We start from the raw sequence: 12,285 nt of genomic DNA on the forward strand, positions 1-12,285 counted from the left end.
CTGCAACAGCTGCTCCCTCTGCACTCCCTATCTTTCACTCTCCCCCTTTCACTGTCTGCTCTTTCTTACTATTTTAATCCCTGTTTCTCTTTTTTATGACAGTCTGTTTCTCTGGCCCTAATTTTGTTTAACATAAAACAGATTCAAGCTTTAATCAGCCTGCAAGTCATGATTTGTGATAGTGCATGACCAGATGTGTGTGTGAAAAACTATTTGGTGCTGAAACTGGTTCTTCAGGTTTTTCACACAGCACCACAAACCGGCAGCCACGGTAAACCCAACACTGTTTTCGTAGTGAAATGTTAAATAGGTTTACCAGTACAAAAATCCAGCATACTGGCATAACTGTGATGCGGCCAGAGGGTACGCATAAAACAAAAACCATCAGTTGTCTGCACTCAGTGAATGCACTTTTGTACCATACCCAGTAGCTTAGCATGCACCTCCCCAAGAAGTGTAACTACAGGATGCAGTGACGCAGGTCTCCCGTTTATTTTTGTAAACTCAAAACCATTTTCCTTAGTGGAAGCAGAGCTTGTATCTTTTTATTTCACAGATAAGAAATTATAAATTGTGAAGATAATAACGCAATCACAAAATAACATTGTAAGTCTTTTGTGGGATTTATCCTGGCTTTATATGAGTAGAAGAAAAGTCCGCTAGCTGCTAGGGTAATTTATACAACAGGCAATGGCATAGGCCTATGCCAACAATGTTAGCATGCTGGATTTGTGGGGAAAACATGTTTAGTATGAGGCAACTTTGTGTGTTAACATATAATTTTGTTCAGTATTGTCGCTATTAAGCCATGTTTTATGTGTGTTAGCTGAATCAGTCAAGCTTTTCCGACTTAACAGAAACTCAACATAGGGGCATAGAAAATGTAAATGCATTCCACTGGACAAGTATAAATGCTCACAACAGTGAAGGCAACCTCAGAGGCTGAAAAATTAAGCAAGTGTAGGAGTGCCAAAAACTGCAGTTCATCGCATGGCCATTTGAGGCTGGCTGCAAAACAGAGTCAATTCCCACAGACCCCCATGTTAAGATGCACAACTTTACAGCAGAGGGACCTCAGCACTGCAGTTTACCAACCAGTAAGTGATGCCAGGGTGGCTACGTCCATTATTTTATAAAGTCTATGCCCACAGTCAGAGCTTACCTACAACTATAAATCTGCCTTTACTCTGCAGACTGATTTAATGGTCTTACTTTCACCATAATGTCAACTTTTGATACTGATTCAAACACATCTACTGGTCGGAGTATGTGGTGATGGACTAATTATTAAAAGGTGTATTTACATTTAAAGATTTTTTTTGTATTTAGTTTGCTCTCGATAAAATCATCAGAATGGCAGCAAAGTGACCATCATTGACCTAGAGTTGTGGTTTTGTGCATGCATGAGACTCTCTCGCTCACACACACACACACACACACACACCCTGTTGTCTGGGAAGAACACAGTGTTACTGGCAGGAGGGGGAGAGACAGCCCTTTATTAACATCCTTTGACTACTCTCAAACCATGAATACACTACTTACTACGAACCATTTCATGGCTAATTTTGATGTCTTAGTCTTTTTTCGTACCAATTTAGTGATTAAGACTTTTAAATTAAATGTAAGGACAATTTAGAGTCAAATTAAGTTGTCTGAGCTCTTAAAGTTGGCCTTAAGAGACTCCCTTCCCAAATGTGGAAATGACCTAAGAGTTCTTGCTTTACTGGAACTAGGCTGAACATCAAGTTTTGTTGGCACGCAGCACATCAGTATGTGTGTATGACTCATGTGCCCCTTGACTGACTCTATCAGTGCACAATGTGATTTTACGCAGCTGAGTCCTAGAGGTGGATGGACGGCTTCAACCATGCAACTTCCAGCAGAGAGGACAGGTGTCCTCACACACACAGGGTGCTCCATCCTGAGCTTAGAAAAGCCCTTGGTTGCCTGGAGGTCAGGGGTCCCAGGTGGCTGATAGTGAACAAGCAAAAACACCTCAGCTTTGTGTGTGTGATGTGTGTATATTGGCTTGGGATGCTACATTTGTAGCACATCTGTTTGGCCCTGATAGTCTTAAAGTATAAGACAACTGAATGATATATCTCTTTAAAATTTTGTTTTTCTGTCTTAAAGAATAAATACTGAAAGCTTTACTCTGACAGTGATGCAATTTTTGTAAAACATTTACTCTGACAGTGATGCAATTTTTGTAAAACATTGCACCTCTCAGAAACAATAGTCTCCTGGTCTGCTGCAGCTGACATGTTGAGCACTCTCTCTCTCTCTCTCACACACACACACACACACACACACACACACACACACACACACAGGCTAACATCAAAACACATTTTTGGCTCCCATCCTAAACTTGTTTGCTCTGATGAAGCAGCCCACTGGCCGCATGATTAGAGAGAAATAAACAACAGAGGATTCAGGGAATGTTCATTGTGTCCTCACTTCCATGGAACTGCACTGCATGGGGTTAAAGAGCTCACTGCTGACAGTTTTTACTCTTATTCACTCTTTTGTTTTTAATTGTTCTCTGTAGTCAATGCGTGTGTGTGTGTGTGTGTGTGTTGTGTCTGTGAATATTTAAATTATTTCCCCATCAAGTATTTTTTTTTTAATCTCTATGCTCCTTCTCTCTCCCAGCCTCTCTCCCTTTATATCTCTGTCACTATAAATTTTTAAATAGTTCAATTAGCGAGCTACCTGATACCGATGAAGGGGGCTGTTCACGTGTGACCATACATGTGTGTTTGTGTGGGTTTGACAGAGGTATTGTTGTTCTGGTTTAAATATTTGTTCTTTGATATATGGTGGCATATTTATATGAAATGATACAACTTCAGATAAAAATATGTTGTTTTTATAAAACTCTGAACCAGATCAAGGCACAACGCAATGTTTTCTGGGTCATAACTCATGACCATACAGCCACTCAGAAATAAAATAAAATGAGAAAATCCTTAAGATGTTATTATGACATACTGTATATTTCACATTATTACTACACATTCTAAAGGTTGTTTGAACAAGAGCCTTTTCTTGTCGTTTTTACACAAAACTGATGGGATCTTACTTAAAGCAAGACACTTTTCTCATTATAACACACCATTTGTTTGTGGACTCCTGTTTTGAAGCCTCAAGTGGTGTTTTGGAACCAGAAGTGACCATATCTGGTGCATTTACAGCTATTGTTAACTGATAAAATGCAACATCGAACTCCTTAGAGGGTCTTTTAGTACAACCAAAAGCTGGACAACACTTTTTAAGGCAACCAAAATGTTACAGTTAACATTCGTGAGTTGAGAAAACACTGAGACAGCAACGGCTATGCCAATATTCAGTGAATTCGGGGTTAACCCATGCTTACATTACTTAACCAGCGATGTTTCCATTTTTGCGTCTTGTCAACGGGTGTCACCCACCTGTTACTCAAAGCAGCCATGCCTTTAAGCTTAATTTAGGAATATTTCAAGCATTAAAAACTCATGCCCCGTACAGTTGTCACAAAGGGGGAAATTAGCCATAGAGACAAAAAACACTTTTTTGTACCAGGATATAAACATGTTCATTGCTGTTCTAAAGTTGAGCATTTTAACATGGGGTTTATTGGAACTGACTCACTTTTGGAGTTAGCCTCAAGTGTCCATTAGAGGAACTGCTGTTTTTGCACCTCTGCATTTGTTTTTCAGCTCTGGAGGCTGCCACTTCTCATAACAAGTTAATGGTTAATGGTGTCAGGTTGGTAGATAAAGATTTCCACACACTTACATCAATGCAGTGTTTCTTTTTATTGTTGAGCTTTCAGTCTATTCGACCATCATCATTGAAAGTTCAACAATAAAGTGAAACACTGCACTGATGTAAGTGTGTGGAAATCTTCTACCAATCTGGACTCATTAATGTTTAAAGCACCTTGCCAAGATTGAGCCAGGTGGATCGGTAGCTATTCTGCATCAGCGGTGTCAGGTTTGAATGCCTGAACCTCAAGTCCTGTTGTTGATGTTCTGTTATTAGTCGCCACATACTTTTCTTGTCTAAACCTAACCATGTGCTTTTGTTGATGTCCCAGCGATGGGCAGTAGCATCCTGAAACGTCCACAGTAGATGCAGGAAGATACCTAGCATGTAATACATAGACATGGAAGTTCACTGAGAAAGCAGGGATATGTGATGACTTGAGATTAGAACATGTTGGTAATACAGTATATCTTGTTATAATGTGAAAAGGATCTTGTTGAAATGGAAAAAAAATCCTGTCATCTGACTGAAATGGAAGGAGTCTGTCTGTCTGTTTGACATCGACTTCACACTGGGCAGGTGTATTGCTGAGGAATCAGATACAGTAAGTGCGGTGTTGAGTGTGAAGCTGTATGAGCAGTTTCTGATTAAAGCCCAAGCAGCAACAGGGGAGGCCCAGCAATTTGCCCATTCTGAACAGACACCTTTTGAACTAGCACTGCACTATGACAAACCGAACACATTTTGTGTTTGTCACGATAGCTGCAATATTCATTTATAAGAAAAAGAAAAACGATGGCAGTTACATCTTGTTTTTATTGTTTTACATTTACTGACAGAATGTGGCTCTGAATGTCTGATCAACATGGTTCTTCTATCCCTTGAACACTGACAGCCTCCCCTAACCATTCACATGCATTTGTTTGTGATGTGTTGAAAACCATGAAAACCCCAAACTGGCTAAAACTTTTTAAAATAGAAGCCTCACGTACTGCATAGTACTACTCACATGCCAAGTGATCACACTTCTTAGTAGCCTAACTGAAAATAACGATATACAACATGCCGAGTCAGGACATGCGGTGACTATGTCATAGGCCTGTAATGAAAGGAGCTAAAAACCAAGTACAAACAGCTAAGGGTTAAAAGGATTAATGGTGTTGAAATACTGGTGTGTGAAACAGAATGTTCCTGGCACAGATGTATTAATGAATCACTCAAGTTTAGTGTAACCACAGTTTGTCTCTCTGAATTTGATGTCTACCAGCTTGGTAACATGTCTCCATATAAAAAGACCTTGATGGGATGCATAGGAGGGTTTCCTGTGGGTCTTCTGCTCTACAGTGTGATGTTGCTGTGTGTTACTTGAGAGGGAAAGAAGGGGGACACTGTCTGTACAATGGATGCAGTCTGTTCCTCCACCACATCGTTTGGCTCGATCTACAATCCTCCATCCACTGGACAAAGCCTTATTTATAGTTGCCCACGTACTGTATCTGCTTACCATGGATTAGGTCTGGACTAACACACACACACACACACACACACACACACACACTGACATGAGAATGGGAAGTACTGGAATTTTCCATATTTGAGGGAATGAAACGTTGACATTCACCCACCCATATAACTAACAAAGTGTGTGTGTGTGTGTGTGTGTGTGTGTGTGTGTGCATGCGTGCATGTCAATCAATCAATAAATTTTATTTATAAAGCCCAATATCACAAATCACAATTTGCCTTACAGGGCTTTACAGCATATGACATCCCTCTGTCCTTAGGACCCTCACAGCAGATAAGGAAAAACTCCCCCCAAAAAACGGGGTAAAAATAAATGGTAGAAACCACAGGAAGAGCAACTGAGGAGGGATCCCTCTTCCAGGACGGACAGACGTGCAATAGATGTTGTGCAGAACAGATCAACATGATGAAATAATAGTAATCCATATGACAAAATGATACATGAAGAGAGAGAGAGAGAGAGAGAGAGAGAGAGAGAGATGCAGGACAGACAGTAATGATAAAAGCTTACAACAACATTAATTAAAGTAATAATATTACAATAATAGTTACAGCTATTGTGGTGCAATATGCTATAGGTATGGTATGTTGTAGGCGTGTGTGTGTTTGTGTTTGTGTGTTTGTAGATAGGTGACATTTCAAGTAAAGTTTCTCTCAGTTTGATGTATGAGGACACAGACACAACCAGTGGCTCCCTCCAACAATACTTTTACACTGTCTAATGACTGAGTGTTTTTACATTTAAGTGACTTGTGTGACCCTACAACCACAGACTTCTACTGAGTCATAGAGCAGTGTGATCATTGTGTGTGTGTGTGTGTGTGTGTGTGTCCGTGCTATTTTGCTACTTTGATTGGAAAACAAACTCCCCCAGTGCTTAGGGTGAGATTTGCCCATCACACTCAGTTCAATAACCACAGGACATGACTGTACTCTCTATGTATGTGTGTGTGTGTGTGTGTGTGGGGGGGGGCATGGGGTTGTCGCGCAGGGGTCAACAGCAGAGTTAATTAACGCATGGCCCCCCATGGCATACACTGTAATGAGTCCAGTTATTGTCTAGCTATAATGTTGACTGATTTTTTATTTCCCTCACCCTACCTTCTCTGTTTCCACTTTGCTTTTTTCTGCACTCACCACTCAGTAGCCCCTTTTACACTGCCAGATTTTCCGCGAATGTTGGGCCGTTTTGCGGGCAAGCTGTGAGCGTTTAGACACACAGAGCTGGATTGGCGAGTTGATCCCAGGTACCCAATTTTCCGCCTCGTAGGGTAGTCATATTGGCTGAACCCTTTTAGTTTAAACAGACTGAGGCAGCCTTCCGCACTGGCTCTCTGTAAAATCCAGAATTGAATTTAAAATCCTACTGTTAACTTATAAAGCTCTAAATGGTCAAGCTCCGTCATATCTTAGAGAGCTCATAGTGCCATATTATCCCACCAGAACACTGCGCTCTGAGAACGCAGGGTTACTCGTGGTCCCTAAAGTCTCCAAAAGTAGATCAGGAGCCAGAGCCTTTAGCTATCAGGCTCCTCTCCTGTGGAATCATCTTCCTGCTACGGTCCGGGAGGCAGACACCGTCTCCACATTTAAGACTAGACTTAAGACTTTCCTCTTTGATAAAGCTTATAGTTAGGGCTGGCTCAGGCTTGCCCTGTACCAGCCCTTAGTTAGGCTGACTTAGGCCTAGTCTGCCGGAGGACCCCCCTATAATACACCGGGCACCTTCTCTCCTTCTCTCTCTCTCTCTCTCTCTCGTATTCTATTACTGCATCTTGCTAACTCGGCCATTCTGGATGTCACTAACTCGGCTTCTTCTCCGGAGCCTTTGTGCTCCGCTGTCTCTCAGATTAACTCATATCGCAGCGGTGCCTGGACAGCGTGACGTGTGTGGTTGTGCTGCTGCCGTGGTCCTGCCAGATGCCTCCAGCTGCTGCTGCCATCATTAGTCATTAGTCATACTTCTACTGTTATTATACACATATGACTATTGTCACACAGGTATACTGCCAGATATTAATACATACTTTCAACATATTGTACCGCAGTAGCCAGAACTATAACTATAATATTATTACTTTCAATAATGTTGTTGTAAGCTACTGTCATTACCTGTCTCTCTCTCTCTCTCTCTCTTTCTCTGTCTCATTGTGTCATGTGGATTACTGTTAATTTGTTATGCTGATCTGGTCTGTACAACATCTATTGCACGTCTGTCCATCCTGGAAGAGGGATCCCTCCTCAGTTGCTCTTCCTGAGGTTTCTACCGTTTTTTTCCCCGTTAAAGGGTTTTTTTTGGGGAGTTTTTCCTTATCCGCTGCGAGAGTCCTAAGGACAGAGGGATGTCGTATGCTGTAAAGCCCTGTGAGGCAAATTGTGATTTGTGATATTGGGCTTTATAAATAAAATTGAATTGAATTGAACGGGAGGGGCTGTTGATGACTTGTGGGAGGAGCTATTGGTGCTGCATGTGCGAGCCACTGGTGGTGGATAAACAGGAAACAGCTGATAGCAGGAATTAGAGAGCAGCTAGTAGCAAGAGGGAAACACAAACCTGACAGACACTGTAAAGATGAGCAACTGAGGAGACAAGGAATTGCGTACCCTCCTTGCCCTCGCAAACGAAGAGGCCATTAACCATCAGATGACAGGGATGGTGAAGGACGGGCCAACTTGTGAGAGAATCGCCAAAGGACTGACTAGCCGCGGCTTCCCTCCCACGTCACTGTTTACGTCACACGCTGAGCTACACGTTTTGTTACTTGCTCACACCCCCCATTGCCCTGAAAAAGGGGCATTCTGTATCCTAACAAAATTAGGTAGGCCCTAAAAAGGGCTAGTGATGCTCAATATGAGCTCTGGTGTGATACCACAATAATACCTTACTTTGCTAAGTATAAACACATTCTTCTACAAAACCTTTTTTATGCTGGCAAACAGCATAGACTATAATCATAATGGATGCAGCCACTGTGACATCACCCCTTGGGATTGACAGCCACAAGTGGCCTTGAGAGGAACAGCAATTTTCGGCACTTTTGGCTTGTTTTTAGCATATTGGCTTCATTTTTCAGCCCCAGATGTCGCTGCTTGGCAACTGTCAATACAGACCCTCCTCACCAAAAAACGGCTGTTATGACAGGAGTAGAGGAGGAAGTCAGGTGATGTAGCACAAATAACAACAAAGTCTGCACTGTGAGGTGGTCAAGGTGAATGGATGGGAGAAATAAACATAGGACTTAGACCCAGGAGACCGCTGTTTATGTCCCATGTAAAACTGAAAGTCAGCTTATATTTAATTTAACTTGCATAAGCAAGTTAAGTTACTAACGTACTTAACTTACATTGTGTACATAATGTACTTAATGTGAGTGTACTTATGTATGTAACTTCAGTTGCATAAAAAATGTATTTATTTGAACCCAAATCTGGATTTGTTTCTCAGACATAACCAAGTAGTTTTGTTGCCTAAACCAGAACAAGTAAAACTGCAACCATTTCACAGCGTTAACCAGGTATTTAAAACTGCGACCCCTTAAGACCATCAGTGCATGTGCCTGTCGCCATGGTCATACATGTCAATTTGGCATTTGTTGTTGGCAAGCAAGATATTCTCTTGTTTAGGTGTGAGGACATGGTTGATACCTGTCTCTCAGTGACTTTTAACTGCATTCCTCAGGCTTCATCAGTGGATAAAGGTTCAAGCAGTCCAAGTCAAGTCTTAAGTTAGTTTGTGACTTAAGTATGAGTCAAGTTTATGTCTCAAATCTTAGGTTTACAGCTTTGTTGTCCTCTAATTGCAACTCCAATTAAAGACCTTGGGTCAAAAAAAAAAATAGTATTGTATCATAGTTGTTTTTGTTTTGTTTTTTTTCATTTTTATTGGCCAGAATATAATGAGCATTCACTGATGTTCATAAATAACAGCTGTAGAGTCAAGTTAAGATATGTTTGATTAATCAGCTGGTTAAGACACCATGAGACACGCCTTAAGAATGTCAACACATTTAATAGACTTTCCTTTGTGTGCTGATCTCAGTCTTAATCGTTTAAATTGAGTCTTAACTGGAGTATGCTACATTAAATGAGTGGATTTTATTGGACATGAGCATAACTCCAAGCTGAAAGCTTCAGTTTTGAGGTCGTAGCAGAATGATTGAAGAGGGGTGTGAGTGTGCATGTGTGTGTGTTGAGCTCAAGTGCACTGATATTGTTGCCTGTTTGTCTGTGTGCTTGTCTGTTGCAGATCCGAGCAGAGGTCAACTGACTGGAGTCCATCTGGGCACGAGTTGATGTTGTCTTTGCTTTTGTTTGTGCACATTGTGTGTGTGTGTGTGTGTGTGTGTGAGGAAATGTCTTGGTACGCGTCTTAAGGAAGAGCGGAGGGGAGGTTGAGGTTATCCTATTGTTGTCAGGGCATATCTTTTAATTATATGCGAGGGTCATTTGCATGTCAGCTAACGGCGGCAGGGTGGGGGGGTTATTGATTGTTTAGGAGTGTGGCTGGAGACAGAAGGGAGCTGAAAATGCTGGCTGAGGTCAGGAGGTCAAGACTTGATACACACACACACACACACACACACACACACACACACTACTTAGATGCATAAAAATGAAAATCTCTCTGTCTATCTGTGTCTCACCAGGCCTTACGCCTGCCGTAACTGCAGGGGGGGCGGGGGTGGGGGGGCTCTTTTAGTTACCCTGAAGGCCTAATCCTCCAACCACCCCCCCTCTCACTGACCCTCTCTCTCCCCTCTAGATTTCTTGGTCCTTTTGCTCTTTCTGCATTTTCTCTCCTATTAAGAACATTTTCATATTTTGAAATTGCTAAGTGAACAAAGAGGTTTTATTTTAAAATGATTATGTTTGACTGATGTGTATATGTTGACATATTGACAGACTGTGACTAACTGACGTTTCCCTTATTCACCTGTTTGTTTTGTTGCGCTTGTTTGAGCAGTACAGCTTATACCTTGGGATTTGGTGAGCTGTTGACCAAATCTAAAGTTGGTTGTGTGATGGTTAAAAATTATGTAAAGGGATGTCAAAAGTTAACCGTTAAGTAACTGCCTAGAATATTTTATACCGTTTACTCATGTCCATATGTGAATTTTGCAACCAACCGGGTCTGTTGGAAGCTAGTTAACGGTCTGCTCATTCGGCGATTACGGCTGATATCCCAACAGCATTGCTATGGAAACATTGTACCCACCAGCAGCTCTCCTCCAGCTTACCCCAGTGAGTAAGCGGCTCAATTTTAAGCCACAAACCCCCTTTATCATTGTTAACTATGTTATCACTGTTAGCTCAGTCAGCACCATTTGCAGCTTCAGCACCTCTGTCATGTTGTGACATAATTTGGAGCCAGAGTCTGTGCAGTAGCAATCTCTGGTGGTGTCGATTTTCCGCCAGAACACCATTGATCATGAGCACACTGATTGGTTCACACAGCTGTCATTTATCATGTCAAGAAGATGTTTTAAGAACACTTGAACAAACATCAGCACGATAAGAGCTACCTAAAATTTATTTGACGTGTACTTATAGTTTGGCTCATGTTCTATCCGCTAACATGGAGGGGACGGGCTTTATGACCTATACTACATCCAGCCACCAATCAAAATGATTGGCTTCTTTTCTGGGAGGCTGTCAGGTCATCCATCTTTGTATACAGTCCATGGTGAAGACCAGGGAGTTTGCAGTGGGCACTATATTTCTGCAGATTTTTTTTTTTGTCATAAAAATTAACTGGTTAGTTACCAGTTGGTTGGGCTGGGCTATTGAATGCAAAGTTAATAGAAACTGACATCCCGAATAATGTGCATTGAAAGTAAAGCACTATTATCATTACATACAGATATAGATAGCTCCAAAGTGCTTTAAGCCAAAGTTTGCACTAAACCTGGAAACAAAAGTAAAAATATAAACCCGGAATATACAGTGCATCTTTACGTACCTGTTGGCATGCAATAAACGTCCACTGCGAGATTCAAACGGGTGATGTTGCAATTAAGTGGTACATGCATACAATGTCAGCCTCAAGGCCAATGTGACATCTCTACTGGAGCTTTTTCTTGATCAACAGCTGGATGCAGTGACTGTGTGTAACATTTTAAAGGTCCTTTCCTCATGGTGCGGTTGCCAGGTTTGCACGCTGCCCTAAATCTATACAAAACCCAATTAACTCAGATTGGTGGCTAGTTTAATGTCTGTATAAATATTTTCATGACTTTGGGTAAGACAGTAATAAAAGGTCTATACCAATATGTTGGAGTGTTCCTTTACAAAGTATGTTGCATTTACAGTAAAAAGGCAGTGTTTGCTATTATTTTATTGTCCATATACTGTCTTTCTGATGGGTTTTGCCACACACACACACACACACACACTTCTCTCTGACTTCCAGCCATGTCTCGTCCATGAGAAAACTCAGATAGCCTCCAGCTGTGGGGGGCTTCCTTGCCTGCACTACTAGCATGGACAACTAAGTGTGTGTGTGTGTGTGTGTGTGTGTGTGTGTGTGTGTGTGTGTGTGTGAGAGATTTTGTGTGTGTGTGCATGCATGCTCTGTATTCATGCATGATTGGCCCTGTCTTCTCCGTGACCTGCGTGTGTTTTTTTGCATGTGAATGTGGTCATGCATGGCTGACATGTGTGTTCGAGCTTTTATAGGTTATATGTACATGTGGGGAGAGTGTGGGAGGAATGCATATTTTTATTTCACCAGACAGACCCACTGAGATCTGTGTCTTTAATACAGAACACGAAAGACAATACAAATGACTGCTCATTTATATCCACAAGGGAAGTATGCTACAAAAACAAGACGAGGTAAAAACAGATATATTAATATACACCACATAATTAAAAAGAAAACCCTCAAAATTATTTCCTTCTTTTTGTAAAGCTGCATGTTTTGATGTCTTCACTGGATAAATGATAATTTATGAAATTACCACTGATTCATTCATCTAAAACAAAGCCTTCTCTGACAGGCTGCTGATG

The 12,285-nt window shown here is 41.4% G+C and overlaps 1 protein-coding gene across 3 annotated transcripts in view; it reads left to right on the forward strand.

Annotated features, from left to right (window-relative positions):
- Positions 1-12,285, forward strand: part of nfasca (neurofascin homolog (chicken) a) — a 203,796-nt gene that overhangs the window by 54,290 nt on the left and 137,221 nt on the right. The gene's annotated exons all lie outside the window — the stretch shown is intronic.

The sequence above is a fragment of the Epinephelus fuscoguttatus genome, linkage group LG1 (genome assembly GCF_011397635.1).
Source record: "Epinephelus fuscoguttatus linkage group LG1, E.fuscoguttatus.final_Chr_v1".
Lineage (NCBI taxonomy): Eukaryota > Metazoa > Chordata > Actinopteri > Perciformes > Serranidae > Epinephelus > Epinephelus fuscoguttatus.